The 15,613-nt window shown below is 40.9% G+C and overlaps 1 protein-coding gene and 1 long non-coding RNA gene across 3 annotated transcripts in view; one reads left to right on the forward strand and one right to left on the reverse strand.

Annotated features, from left to right (window-relative positions):
• Positions 1–14,160: 14,160 nt before the first annotated feature.
• Positions 14,161–15,613, reverse strand: part of TSNARE1 (t-SNARE domain containing 1) — an 83,554-nt gene continuing 82,101 nt past the window's right edge. The window contains exon 4 of one of the 2 annotated variants that reach the window (XM_070749293.1): positions 14,161–14,696. The gene's annotated coding sequence lies outside the window, so the exon portion shown is untranslated. Of the gene's footprint in view, positions 14,700–15,613 lie in introns of both variants that reach the window. The other variant, XM_070749291.1, reaches the window with a different exon arrangement.
• The window catches only part of LOC139166032 (uncharacterized), a 72,229-nt gene continuing 71,328 nt past the window's right edge, over positions 14,713–15,613 (forward strand). Inside the window, exon 1 of the long non-coding RNA XR_011558868.1 lies at positions 14,713–14,739. This is a non-coding gene — a long non-coding RNA (uncharacterized lncRNA). The remainder of the gene's footprint in view (positions 14,740–15,613) is intronic.

A 15,613-nucleotide genomic window follows, 5' to 3' on the forward strand; every position in this document is an offset into this window, starting at 1 on the left:
GAGGTTCTCAACGTCGCTAAATAATGTGGAGTAAAGACCGAGCAATTGTAGCCACGGTTCTTGAAACACAGACACATAAAGCCTACCCAGAAAACGGGAGGAAATTTTTTTAGTGCCATTTCCTTGTCCAACTTCTCCTCCCTTTTCTTCTTCTTCTTCTTCTTCTTCTTCTTCTTCTTCTTCTTCCTCCTTCTTCTTCCTTCTTCTTCTTCTCTTCTTCTTCTTCTTCCTTCTTCTTCTTCTTCCTTCTTCTTCTTCCTTCTTCTTCTTCTCCTTCTCCTCCCCCTCCTTCTTCTTTCTCTCCTAGTCCTCCTCTTCCTCCTCCTCCCCTTCCTCCTCCTTCTTCTGCTCCTCTTCCTGTTCCTCTTCCTGCTCCTCTTCCTCCTCCTCCTCCCAAAAGGTGACCCATTAGCCAAGAACATGTAGTTGGTTGTTCATTTTCTCCTCCTCCTCCTCCTCCCTTCCATTTTAATTAGCCAACAATATTGCAAAAACGTGTGGTGGGTTTGTTCATTTTCTCAAGAAACTTCTACACTATTTATGCAATGGGTAAATGTTCCTGTTGTCTATACATAATCTCTTCAACGAAATTGCAAGTTGTTTATATAAAGCCGATTAATATTTGATGAGGGCACTGTAACCACTTTATGATTTGTAATTGCAATTAGAATTGTGGTTAGCTCCAGTTCGAGTTTTCTGCATAAAAATAAGATTTTTAAAATGATGAAGTGGAGAGTCGATAGATTTGTAAAGTTCAATTAGTTCCAAAATAGCGAAGAAGAACAGCCAGAACAAGAGGGTGGACTTAAAAGGATGTTTATGTATACAGGAATTTTAGAATAGAATAATAATAATAATAATAATAATAATAATAATAACAACAACAACAACAACAACAATAATAATAATAATAACAACAACAAAAACAACAACAACAACAACAACAACAACAACAAAAAGGGAAGGGACCTTGGAGGTCTTCCAGTCCAACCCCCTGCTTAGGCAGGAAACCCTACACTACTTCAGACAGATGGCTATCCAACATCTTCTTAAAAACTTCCAGTGTTGGAGTATTCACAACTTCTGGAGGCAAGCTGTTCCACTGATCAACCATTCTGACTGTCAGGAAATTTCTCCTTAGTTCTAAGTTGCTCCTCTCCTTGATTAGTTTCCACCTATTGCTTCTCGTCCTGCCTTCTGTTGCTTTGGAAAATAGAACCATGGGATGCTACTCAGGGATTGAGTTCTACGCTGACGTAAATTGAATGAATACACATAGAAAACTAATGGCAGAAGAAAAGACCTAATGGTCCCATTGAATTTTGTTTTTGCTTTATTATTTTTGTAATTTAAACATTTGTATTTAATGTTTAGGTTTTTTGCATTCTACAATATGGAACAAACTGATCAACAATACATATTGGAAGTAATAAATTGGTAAAAGACCAACGGCCCCTAGTTAAACATTTTTGTAATAATTCAATCCAATAGAAAGCCTCTCAGTTTCTCAATTTATTTAAACTGATCGAAGTTGTAACCTCATCCCTTATCATAGCAGAGATATAATCAAACACATCCACAAACAACAAGAGAGAGAGAGAGAGAGAGAGCGCTAGATGATAGATAGGATAGATAGATAGATAGATAGATAGATAGATAGATAGAGAGAGAGAGAGAGAGAGAGAGAGATAGAGATAGATAGATAGATAGATAGATAGATGGATGGATGGATGGATGGATGGATGGATGGATGAGAGAGTGAGTGTGTGTGTGAGAGAGATGATAGATAGATAGATAGATGGATGGATGGATGGATGGATGGATAGATAGATAGATAGATAGATAGATAGATAGATAGATAGATAGATGAGAGAGAGTGAGAGAGCATGAGAGAGATGATAGATAATTGTTCTGTCGAGCTCTCTGGTAGAATCCTCCCAAAAATGTACAGATACAATTTCAGACAGACACACGTTTGAAAATTCAAAACAATGTTCTTTATAATGAAAATTCACTTAAACTAATCCCTCTTTTGGTATAGCAAAGAGCACTCGTCTCCAAACAAACTGGTAATTTGTACAAGTCCCTTATCAGTTCTGAGATACTTAGCTTGCAGCTGTGAGGCAATTCACAGTCCTTCTTCTTTCACAAAGTGAAACACACTTTGCCTTGGTTTAGTTTCAAAGCGGGGAAAAATCAGCACACAAAAGGTCAAAGTCAGTAAAGCAGTCACGAAACACAACGATCAGATAATCCTCCACAATGGCCAAACCCACAGGCTGCTCTTTATAGCAGCCTCACTAATGACCACAGCCCCACCCAACCACAGGTGGCCTCATTTTCTTTGATAATAATCTCTCAGTTGTTGCTGCCTATGCATCGCTCTCCGCATGCGTGGCTGTATCATTAACTCTTGTTCTGAATCCAAGGAGGAGCTAGATAATTGATCTCCTTCTGAGCTGTCACTCATGTCTTCTTGGTCAGAGGAGCCTTCATCAGCAGATTCCACCGGGGGCAAAACAGGCCTGCAGCATGTGGACGTCTCCCCCACATCCACAGTCCTTGGGGCAGGAGCTGGGCCAGAGCTAACCACAACAGATAATAGATAGATAGATAGATAGATAGATAGATAGATAGATAGATAGATAGATAGATAGATAGATAGATACAGACAGATAGACAGACAGATATTGGGCAGCTCTTTAGTCACAGCTGTGCACTAAGCAAACCTCAAAAAAAAGCAGCCCAGGAAATCAATTACAAAATAGGTCACATATCTCTGCTTGTACGACTCTCTTTTGATCTATGGCTACCTTGGTGAATTTTATTAACCACACGTTTTTTCCTGCCCTGTGTAACTCAGCAGTATTTTTTTCCCTCGCAGATGTTGGAATGGAATTGCACAGCCTTTCATTTTCTCCCACCCCCCTTCCTCCGCACCCAAATCCCTGGAGATTTATTTCCCTGGCGGTTCAGTTTATCGCCCATCCAGGCTGCGACATCAGATCATCAGTTACTGCAAAGAGAGAGCGGAATATCTAGTGTTCATCAAAGCTGAGCCTTCACATTCTTCTTTTCTCCAATTCCTCATTCCTCCCAACTTTTGCTGACACGACTTTTTCCCCATCAAGCGATGCTCAAGTCTCGGCCCGCGATGGGGCCTTGTTCTGAGGACTCACGGAGGAGAAATGGAGGGCACAGTTTTTCATTTTAACGTCTGCTGGTCCTGTAAAGTGTCCGATCCACCGTGCAAATAGAAACATAGAAACGTAGAAACATAGAAACAAACATAGAAACATAGAAACATAGAAACATAGAAACATAGAATGCCCTACGAAAGCAGACTATCAATCCTAGGTCTTGAAAGCTTAGAACTATGACGCCTAGAACACGATCTAAGTATTGCCCACAAAATCATATGCTGCAACGTCCTGCCTGTCAATGACTACTTCAGCTTCAACCACAACAACACAAGAGCACGCAACAGATTCAAACTTAATATTAACTGCTCCAAGCTTGACTGTAAAAAATATGACTTTAGCAATCGAGTTGTCGAAGCATGGAACTCATTACCGGACTCAGTAGTGTCAATCCCTAACCCCCAACATTTCTCCCTTAGACTATCCACGATTGACCTCTCCAGGTTCCTAAGAGGTCAGTAAGGGGCGTACATAAGTGCACTGGTGTGCCTTTCGTCCCCTGTCCAATTGTCTCTCCTTATCTCATTTATCTTTTTTTCCTTTCATATATCTTCTCCTCTATTTTTATATCTTTTCTTTATATATAATACTTCATGTCTATCCTCTTCAATATGTATTGTGTATTGGAATGAATAAATAAAAAAATTTAAAAAATAGAAACATAGAAGACTGACGGCAGAAAAAGACCTCATGGTCCATCTAGTCTGCCCTTATACTATTTCCTGTATTTTTATCTTAGGATGGATATATGTTTATCCCAGGCATGTTTAAATTCAGTTACTGTGGATTTACCATCCACGTCTGCTGGAAGTTTGTTCCAAACATCTACTACTCTTTCAGTCAAATAATATTTTCTCATGTTGCTTTTGATCTTTCCCCCAACTAACTTCAGATTGTGTCCCCTTGTTCTTGTGTTCACTTTCCTATTAAAAACACTTCCCTCCTGAACCTTATTTAACCCTTTGGCATATTTAAATGTTTCGATCATGTCCCCCCTTTCCCTTCTGTCCTCCAGACTATACAAATTATGCAGACTATACAGAATCCCTAGGAAGGCTCGCAATTTGGAAGAGCTCACAATAGGGAGGAAAAGAGAGTGGTGCAATGGCTGAGTTTTTTAGCCAGAAATACCAATAAACAATAGCAACAGAGTTGGAAGGGACCTTGGAGGTCTTCTAGTCCAACCCCCGCTTGGGTAGACAACCCTACACTACTTCAGACAGATGGTTATCCAACATCTGCTTAAAACACTTCCAGTGTTGGAGCATTCACAACCTCTGGATGCAAGCCATTCCACTGGTCAATTGTTCTGACTGTCAAGAAATTTCTCCTTAGCTCTTTGTTGCTTCTCATACTTGTTTAGTTTCCACCCATTGCTTCTTATTCTACCCTCAGGTGCTTTGTTTGGAGAATACGTTGACTCCTTCTGAAAGAGAGTAAGTCAATCCCCATTTAATATTACATCCTACATGTTCTACTAATTGCAACACCGCAATAAGTAGAACATGTAGGATCATGGAAGGTTACCGTAATTGATCCAGCCAAGTAATCACTAGAGATACAGTTCGGGTTAAGAGTTCAATTCCACCATTTTTATTGCAGCCCACCACATAATTTTCTTCAGAACTGTCTCAATCGTCTCTTTCTTTTCTTTTCTTTTTTAAAGGTCTTCCTCTGTCTATTATTATTATTATTATTATTATTATTATTATTATCATCATCATCATCATCATCATCATCATCATCATCATCATCATTCTGTCAGTACAACACAGCAAACGAGATCACTATGCTGGATTTCGTATTTCACCACCAGTCGGGCGCTTCCCAAGCACCTAGGACTGCGTGATGTAGCAGCGAATTATGTTTGCCGATCCCAGTAAAGCGGCCTTTTGCAATTGACAGGTGGAGATTTTGTCAATTCCGATGGTTTTCAAATGTCCGCTGAGATCCTTTGGCCCTGCGCCCAGCGTGTCAAGTACCACTGGGACCACTTTCACCAGCCTATGCCAGAGTCGTTGCAGCTCAATTTTTAGATCTTCGTATTTCACTAATTTCTCTAGCTGCTTCTCCTCAATTCTGCTGTCTCCTGGGATTGCGATGTCGATGATCCATGCTTTCTTTTTCTCCACAATCAAGATGTCTGGTGTGTTATGCTTCAGAATTCGGTCAGTCTGAAGTCGGAAGTCCCACAGTAGTTTTGCTTGTTCATTTTTGACCACTTTTTCGGGCTTATGATCCCACCAGTTCTTTGCCACTGGTGGTATTATTATTATTATTATTATTATTATTATTATTATTATTATTATTCCTTTTCTAGAGTCTCAACATCATTTTTGAATCATGGCAACCAAAACTGAATGCAGTATTCCAAGTGTGGTCTTACCAAGGCCTCATAAAGTGCTATTAACCCTTCACGTGATCTTGATTCTATCCCCCTGTTAATGCAACCTAGAACTGTGTTGTCTTTTTGGGCATCTGCTGCACATGGCTGGCTCATATTTAAATGGTGGCCACTAGGACTCCAAGATCCCTCTCCCTGGATGGATGGATGAATGGATGGATGGAGAGAGAGGGGGAGAGGGAAGGAGGGAGGGAGAGAGAGAAAGAGAGAGAGAGAGAGAGAGAAAGAGAGAGAAGGCATCTTGGAATTTGGAGCACAGCTTGTCAAAAATTCCAAAAATACCCAACTTAATACAGAAGGACAGAATCGGAAGCAACCATAGAGGTCTTCTAGACCAGTCCCCTGTTCAAGCACAAACACTGATGGGGCAAGCCGTTAGAATATAAACTGAAAGCAAACCCTATTTCTTACTATCACTGATAATGTTACCTAGTTGGGTCATAAAACCTCAGAGAGCACCACGGGCCACTCTTTTCAACCCTGAGCTGCAAACGTCCTCCTAACATGTTCCTAACAGAGGTTGATATCCTGTGTGATGGTGCCTCCCATCGGAAAAAGTTTTGGAGAGAGGGAGAGAGAAAGAGAGACAGAGGAAGAGATGGAGGGAGGGAGGGACAGTGGGGAGAAGAGAATCTGGGAAAGGATGTTTGCAAGGGAATGACTTGATATTCAGGCCAATCTTCCTGAGTCAAAAGGGGGTTTTGAGTGAGCGAATTGAACACACACGAGCGCAGGCGAGATAGGCTGCTAGACTTATCTCCCAGCTGCAGTCCTCACTTAACTCAAAGGTTGCTTTGCTAATCTCTGTTTCACTGGCATTAATGTCAGAGAATGAGGATAAAGCTGAAGGAGAGAAGGCTGGGCAGGATTTCTTTATCTAGGACATTCTCCGATTTAATCCTGCAGAGTTTTCCATTGTACTGCTGTCCAATCTGAGATGGTGTTGATAGAAGGATGGGATTCTTCTTTCTCTTCCTCCTCCTCCTCTTCTCCTTCTCCCCTTCCCCTTTCTCCTCCTCCTCATCCTTCATCATATTCTTCTTCCTCCTCCTCCTCTTCCTCCTCTTTCTCCTGCTCCCTTTCCCCTTTCTTCCCCTCCTCCTCTTCTTACTCTTCCTCCTCCTCCTTTTTCTTCCTCCCCCTCCTCCCCTTCCCCTTCCCCTCTTCTCCTCCTTCTCCTCCCCCTCCTCCTGCTCCCTTTCCCCTTTCTCCCCCTCCTCTTTCTTCTTCTTCTTCTTCTTCTTCTTCTTCTTCTTCTTCTTCTTCTTCTTCTTCTTCTTCTTCTTCTTTTTCTTCCTCCTCCTCCTCCTCCCCTTCCCTTCCCCCTCTTCTTCGTCTCCTTCTCCTCCACCTCCTCCTTCTCCCTTTCCCCTTTCCTTCCCCCTCTTCCTTCCTCTTCCTCCTCCTCCTCTTCCACTTCTTCTTCCTTCTAAGGCAAGGAAGACTTTGGGGAAAAAAAAAGTTCCAGCATTTCTCGTCCTTTCCGAATGAGGTTTTGGTTAGTCTCCAAAAGCATTCAGAACATCACGCCAACGGTGTCTAAACCACAACTCATTTCCAGGCTTCACAAACTGGGTTCCAATAAAACCTGATGACTTCTTCTATGCCTCAGATGATGCTTCATCACAGGTAGTCCTGGACGTATGACCGCAATCGAGCCCCAGATGTCTATTGCTAAACGAGAGTTGTTAAGTGAAGCACACATAGCCGGAAAGTACAAAATTGTGATATATTGCTTAAAACAAGCACATCATAAAATGGTGAAAAGTCAAAGGCATATTTAGTCTATTCAGAGCAGTGTTCCCAGGCCAATGATCCTCAGATAAGCAGTCTTGGGCCGGAATCCAAAAGCTCATTAAAAAGCCTCTTTGAAGTAATTCTGTCAATCATCCAACTAAGCATATCGGCAGAACTGTTTGAAGAAGCAGATTACAGTTCTTCAAACTGTTTCAGGCAGAAATGATCTCTAAGCCATGGAGCCTGCATCCCTCCATTGTTAGAATGTTGTCGCTTACACTGATTCATCGCGAGACCTTCCCTTATATAGTCACAAGGCATTGCCAAGCATTCTATAGAGCTATTAATGCCAGATCCTTTCCTCCTCAAATACTCCTGTCTACTAATACGTCTTCTCACTCTTGCATCTATAAGGCCCTCTTCATCATGTTCTGAGTCACACAATACTACTTCTGAGGGTACCACAATCTCTGGTTGGCTTTCAGTCTCTTACTCCTCATCCTCTCCACTCTCAGAGTTGGGTGCCAAGAACACCAGTCTAGGATACCAAAACGCATCCAAGATGCAAGCAGCATCTGAATATATTTCACCTTCCTTGTAATTCCACATACATCCCCTGGAATTTATTTATTTTTAAATTACTTTTGATTATTTCCAAGAAATCTGCGTCATCTCGTTCCTGCGAGAAAAAACACTCCTGAATATTTCCTTTCTTTCTTTCCCCCTTCCAAAATCTTCCTTATCTAATGCACCGAGAATGCAAAATGTGACTGTTTCCCCATTCCTGGCTCTTGAGTTACTTTGAAAGCGCACCAGCTTTCTCATGCGCAGCTACCTTCTCCTGATTCTCTTCCATCACACCGTTTGACAAAACTGTCTATCACACATTTTTTGGAGGAATTCCATCCCTGCTGAAGGATGCCAGAACGAAATTCTCAAAAGGCAGGTAACACATGTTGCTACCCGATATGGCCTACAATAAAACCTGAGCAATAAGAAAAACAAACCCACACGTGTTCATGTTGGTCCCAATGAAAGGATCAGTGCAGTCGTAAAACAAGATTTTATTACTGCAGCTGCCAAAAAAAGGGCAACACAGTTTTAGGCTGCATAAACAGAGGGATAGAATCAGGATCACCTGAAGTGTGAATACCACTTTATAAGGCCTTGGTAAGGCCACACTTGGAATACGGCATCCAGTTTTTATTTTTTAATTTATTATTAGAGTTGAAAGGGACCTTACAGGCCATCAAGTTCAACCCCCTGCCTGAGCAGGAAATCCTACAGCACCCCAGCCAAATGGCAGTCCAATCTCCTCTTGAAAGTGTCCAAAGTTGGGGAGTCCACAACCTCCGCTGGCAGGCCATTCCACTGGTTGATCGCTCTCACTGTCAGGAAATTCTTTCTTATTTCTAGGTTGAATCTTTCCTTGGTCAGTTTCCAACCGTTGTCCCTCGTCCGGCCCTCTGGTGCCCTGGAAAACAGTGTGTCCCCCTCCTCTCTGTGGCAACCCCTCAAGTACCTGTATACAGCTATCATGTCCCCCCTAGCCCTTCTTTTTACTAGACTATCCATGCCCAGTTCCAGCAACCTCTCCTCGTATGACCTGGTCTCTAGTCCCTTTATCATTTTAGTTGCTCTTTTCTGCACCCTCTCTTTAGTCTCTATATCTTTTTTGAAGTGTGGTGACCAGAACTGGATGCAATACTCCAGGTGTGGTCTGACCAGGGCCTTATAGAGTGGTATTATTACCTCTCTGATCTTGGAGTGTATCCCCCTGTTCATGCAGCTTAGGATTGTGTTGGCTTTTTTAGCTGCTGCTGCACATTGCTGGCCCATGTTTATCTGGTTATCCACTAAGACTCCAAGATCCCTTTCACAGTCACTCATGGTGAGTGTGGTTTTGCCTAATTTGTATGCATGTTTTGGTTTTTTTTTGCCTAGGTGCAGGATTTTACTCTTCTCTACATTGAACTTCATTTTGTTCGTTTCGGCCCACTGTACAAGTCTGTCTAGATCTTTCTGAATTCTGTGTCTATCCTCTGGGGTGTTGGCCACTCCTGCCAGCTTGGTGTCATCTGCGAATTTAATTAATTCCCCCTCTATTCCCTTGTCTAGGTCATTGATAAATATGTTGAAGAGTACTGGGCCTAGGACTGATCCCTGTGATACCCCGCTGCCTACCTCTATCCATGTGGACTTAGTCCCGTTGAGGAGCACAATGCAAAAAGGATGTTAAGACTCTAGAAAGAGTGCAGAGAAGAGCAACAAAAATGATTAGGGGACTGGAGGCTAAAAACATATGAAGAACGGTTGCAGGAATTGGGCATGGCTAGTTTAATAAAAAGAAGGACCAGGAAGTCAATCTCCCCAGGGGAGACTGACAATACTTCTACTCTTCAAAAGGACCTTGACCATGTAGCTGAATGGTCTGACAACTGGCAACTTCGAATCTCTACCAACAAATGCTCTGTCCTACACATTGGTAAAAAGAATCCAAATACTAAATACATACTTGGTAAAACTGAACTAACAGCGGACCCTCACTCAGTCAAAGACCTTGGAGTTCTCATTTCCAATGACCTAGGTGCTAGAGCCCACTGTAACAGCATTGCCAAAAAGGCATTAAGAATTGTAAACCTAATCTTACGTAGCTTCTTCTCTAGAAACACTGATTTATTAACCAGAGCTTACAAAACATTCGCTAGTCCTATTCTAGAATATAGCTCACCTGTGTGGAATCCACACTGCATATCAGATATTAATACAATCGAAGGAGTCCAGAAATACTTCATAAGAATAGTCCTTCACCCCTCCTCACGTAACAAAGTCTTCCACACTTCAAATACTACATCTAGAAAATTTACAACTATGTCGTCTCTGAACTGATTTAACTGTTGTTCATAAAATCATACATCATAATGTACTCCCTGTCAGTGACAACTTCACCTTTAACAACAACAACACATAATAGATACAACTGAATGTAAATCGCTCCAAACTTGACTGCAGAAAATATTATTTCAGCAATAGAGTGGTCACCGCCTGGAACTCATTACCTGACTCTGTTGTTGCTTCCCCCAACCCCAAAATCTTCAATCTTTACATTATCAATAATTGACCTCTCCCCTTTTCTAAGAGGTTTTTAAGGGGCGTGCATAAGTGCACTTTTGTGCCTAATGTCCCTGTCCTACTGTCTTATTATCCTTTCTATTACTATGTTCTACTTACGTTATGTTATGTTATGTTAATTTGTACTATAATACTATACTTGTTTGACAAATAAATAAATAAATAAATAAATAAATAAATAAATAAATAAACAAATAAATAAATAAATAAATAAATAAATAAATAAATAAATAAATAAATAGCAGTCTTCCAATATCTCAGGGGTTGCCACAAAGAAGAAGGAGTCAAGCTATTCTCCAAAGCACCAGAGGGTAGAAGAAGAAGCAATGGGTGGAAGCTAAACAAGGAGAGAAGCAACTTAGAACTAAGGAGAAATTTCCTGACAGTTAGAAGAATTGATCAGTGGAACAAGTTGCCTCCAGAAGTTGTGAATGCTCCAACCCTGGAAGTTTTTAAGAAGATGGATAACCATTTTTCTGAAGTAGTGTAGGGTTTCCTGCCTAAGCAGGGGGTTGGACTAGAAGACCTCCAAGATCCCTTCCAACTCTGTTGTTACTATTATTAGTGTGCCAGGAGTGTCATGCTCCTACCTGACCCTACGCAGCTTCTGCTCAGGCAATCTCACTCTACTCACAAGAGCCTACAAAACTTTTGCCAGACCCATCCTAGACTGCTGCTCATCTGTCTGGAACCCATACCACATCTCAGACATCAACACCCTTGAAAATGTCCAAAGATATTTCACTAGAAGAGCCCTTCACTCCTCCACTCAAAACAGAATATCCTACGAAAACAGACTAACAATCCTGGGCCTAGAAAGCCTAGAACTATGGCGCCTAAAACATGATTTGAGTATTGCCCACAAGATCATATGCTGCAACGTCCTACCGGTCATTGACTACTTCAGTTTCAACCGCAATAACACAAGAGCACGCAACAGATTCAAACTTAATATTAACCGCTACAAACTTGACTGTAAAAAATATGATTTCAACAATAGAGTTATTGAAGCGTGGAACTCTTTACCGGACTCAATTGTGTCAACCCCTAACCCCCAACATTTCTCCCTTAGACTCTCGACGATTGACCTCTCCATGTTCCTAAGAGGCCAGTAAGGGGCGTACATAAGTGCACTGGTGTGCCTTTCGTCCCCTGTCCAATTGTCTTTCCTTTCTTTCACCTATCTTATATACTCTCTTCCTTTCATTTATCCTCTCCTCTAAGCTCACTTTCACCCTCATTTATATTATCACATGTCTAATTTTCTTCCTATGTATTTGTGTATTGGACAAATGAATAAAATAAAAAATAAAAATAAATTTAAACATGGCTTTCATGTCCTTCGTTCTCCACATTTCAAGAGACGCTTAGCTCCAAATAGTTGCTGGTTGTTGGCATAACTGACATCTCTAGCCTGAGAACTTCTGGGTCCTGTCTTAACGTCCCCAGAGATGCAATCAGCGAAGTCTATCTTTGCTCTGCCAATTATTATTCTGTATTATTACATTGTTCTGTGGGAAATGGACCAGCTGTCTCAGCGAAAGTTGTAAACTTCAAAATGTACAGCCATATGGTTCTTTCCCCAACGATCCCCAATAAACCTGCAACGAGCTCTTCAAAGCACTTGCACATTCGAAATTCCCATCGTGGCAGAACATTAAATCTGGGGCTTGGGGAAGAAACGGAAAGGGGTTATTATGGGATCGAGGTCTCAGGATATGGAAAATGGCAAACTTCAGAAGGCATCATTAGCACGGCGCTGTTTGTTATGGAAAGAACTTTTGAAATTGCTTACGTATATTAATTTACACATATTGCTTAGCAAAATGGCAATTTATGGTAGGCTGTGATTTATTGCAACGAGTTAACCTGGGTTCTAGATAATCTTGGATGCAGATTATTAGGGAAGTCCAGAGGTTTAGGCTAGATTGGAAAATCAAAATAATAATCATCATCCCAGGAGGAAAATGATGATAACCACATCTATATTCTTAAGAAAACTACATGAAGAGTTTATTTATTTATTTATTACTTAGATTTGTATGCCGCCCCTCTCCGAAGACTCGGGGCGGCTCACAACACGTGGAAACAAATCATAAATAATCTAAATTTAAAATTTTAAAGATTTAAAAAGACCCCATATACTAACAGACATAGACACAAGCATACCATATATAAATTAAACAGTTTACAGGATTAAATACGGAGTTCCTTCCTTCCTTCCCTTCCTTCCATCCTTTCCTTCCTTTCTTCCTTCCATCCTTTCCTTCCTTCATTCATTCCTTCCTTTTCATCCTTTCCTTCCTTCCTTCCCTCCCTCCCATTCTTTCATGTTATCTTTCTTCTTTCCTCCCATTCTTTCAGCTATTATTTTCCTCCCTCCCTTTGTTTTATCTGTTTTCTTCCTTCCTTCCCTCTTTCTTTTCCCCCTTTTCTTTCCATTTTGTCTTCCTGTCTTTCTGTTTTTTCTTTCCTCCTTCCCTCCCATTCTTTCATCTAATATTTTTCTTCCTTCCTCCCATTCTTTCATGTTATTTTCCTTCTTTCCTCCCATTCTTTCATCTATTATTTTCCTCCCTCCATCCCATTCTTTCATCTATTTCCTTCCTTCCTTCCTTCAATTCTTTCAGGTTATCTTCCTCCTTTCCCTCTTTCTTTTACCTTTTTTCTTTGCAGTCTTTCTTTTTTTCTTTCTTTCTTTCTTTCTTTCTTTCTTTCTTTCTTTCTTTCTTTCTTTCTTTCCTTTCTCTCTCTCTTTCTATTGTAAAACTCACAATGATTTATGGCCAAAGTCCTGAAATCCAAACAGAGTCCTGAGAACAAATCCTGAAATGGCAAGTCAAGATATAACTACTATGATCAGACAATCTTCCACACTGCGAGGCCGGCACATTGCCAATTTAACAGCAGCTATAATTACTTGAACCCCACCCAACCACAGGTGGACTCAATTATCTTCTGTAATACTTTTGAAGCTGTTCTCTCCTATGCATAGCTCTACGCATGCGTGGGTCTATCATTTTCCTCATCAGAATCTAACGAAGATAATGAGGATTGGCTTCTTCCTGGGTTGTCTACCAAGCCCCCCTCTTGCATCTCACTGACACTTCCTTCTTCAGAGGATAATTCACTGGCCGACTCTGTGACATTTGGATGTTTCCCCCACATCCACCTCCACAGTCCTTGGGGCAAGAGCAGGGCCAGAGCTAACCACAACACCTTTCTTTATCTTTTTCCTTCTTTTCTTCCTTCCTTCCTTCCTTCTTAAATTTGTATGCCACCCCTCTCCGTAGACTCGGGGCGGCTCACAGCAGTGATAGAAACAATGTACAATACAAATCTAATAATACGAAGTTAAAAACCCATAATTTAAAAAAAACATGCACACAACACACCATACATAAATGATATAGGCCTGGGGAAGATATTTCAATTCCCCCATGCCTGATGGCAGAGGTGGGTTTTAAGAAGTTTACGAAAGACAAGGAGGGTGGGGACAATTCTGATCTCTGGGGGGAGTTGGTTCCAGAGGGCCGGGGCCACCACAGAGAAGGCTCTTCCCCTGGGTTCCTTCCTTCCTAACTTCCTTTTCTCTTTCTCTCTGCTCCTCCCTCCCTCCGCTGAAACGGTCAGCTGTCTTCGAAGAAGGACGCACACCCAAAAAGGAAACCGGCAAGAGGACAAAAAGCAAAATCAGATTCATTTTTATTTTGCTGCCTGTGATTTACTTTTAAGCACTAAGCTGTGTGGCTCACAGAAGGGAATCAAGCAAATAAGACTCAGCTGGTCGCTGGAGATAACCATCATTACTTAAAGGAAGCTAACTTGGAGGTGCTGGTTTTAAAAATTTGATGATTTTTAAAACCGATCGCCGAGACAGGGAACATTTTACCTCCCATCCATGCAGTGTTTCCTCAAATAATTCCAAGGGGGAATTTCATAAATGCCTCTCCAGGCTCCTGAAAAAGGGAGGGATATTTGCTACACAAACGACAGCTTTCCACCTTTCCTTTTGCTGTATATTACATTATTTTATCTCCGAAGCTCTTGAGTGTTTTATCAGGGGTGCGTTCTTGCGGAGGTAACCATATACGTCCAAAAAGAAAAAGGAAAAGGGGGCCAAAAGAATATTGTCCCACACGTCAGCTCCGAAACCTGCTCCAGTCTAAAATGTCTTCTTTTTCTTCCATCTTCTAGCACGTGTTTCTCACCTGTAGGAGAAGCTTCTGAAAAAAACAACATAAAATAAGAATTGGTGCTTATTAGGTAGGTAATCCCCAACTTATGATTATTCTGTCTGACTTGATGACCAGCCAGCAATAATTTTATTCATCTATCTATGTATCTATCTACATATCTATATATCTATGTATCTATGTATCTATCTATGTATCTATCTATGTATCTATGTATCTATCTATGTATCTATCTATGTATCTATGTATCTATCTATGTATCTATCTATGTATCTATCTATCTATCTATCTATCTATCTATCTATCTATCTATCTATCTATCTATCTATCTATCTATCTCTATCTCTCTCTGTCTGTCTCTCTGTCTGTCTGTCTGTCTGTCTGTCTATCTATCATCTATCTATCTATCTATCTATCTATCTATCTATCTATCTATCCTATCATCTATCTATCATCTATCTATCTATCTATCTATCTATCTATCTATCTATCATCCATCTATCTATCTATCTATCTATCTATCTATCTATCTATCTATCTATCATCTATCTCTCTCTCTCTCTCTCTCTCTCTCTCTCTGTCTGTCTGTCTGTCTATCTATCTATCTATCTATCTATCTATCTATCTATCTATCTATCTATCTATCTATCTATCTATCTATCTATCTAATTTATTTTTTCATGTATGTATTGGTGGTATACAAAGATATAATATTTATGTACATGATACTAGTAAAAGAGAGACATTAGGACAGGGGACGGAAGGCACTCTAGTGCGCTTATGTACGCCCCTTACTGACCTCTTAGGAATCGGGAGAGCTCGACTGTGGATAGTCTAAGGGTAAAGTTTTGGCGGTTAGGAGATGGTAGTGAGTTCCATGCATCAACTACTTGGTTACTAAAGCTGTATTTCCTGCAGTCGAGTTTAGAGCGGTTTACTTTAAG

Source organism: Erythrolamprus reginae, chromosome 3 (assembly GCF_031021105.1).
Source record: "Erythrolamprus reginae isolate rEryReg1 chromosome 3, rEryReg1.hap1, whole genome shotgun sequence".
NCBI classification, from domain to species: domain Eukaryota; kingdom Metazoa; phylum Chordata; class Lepidosauria; order Squamata; family Dipsadidae; genus Erythrolamprus; species Erythrolamprus reginae.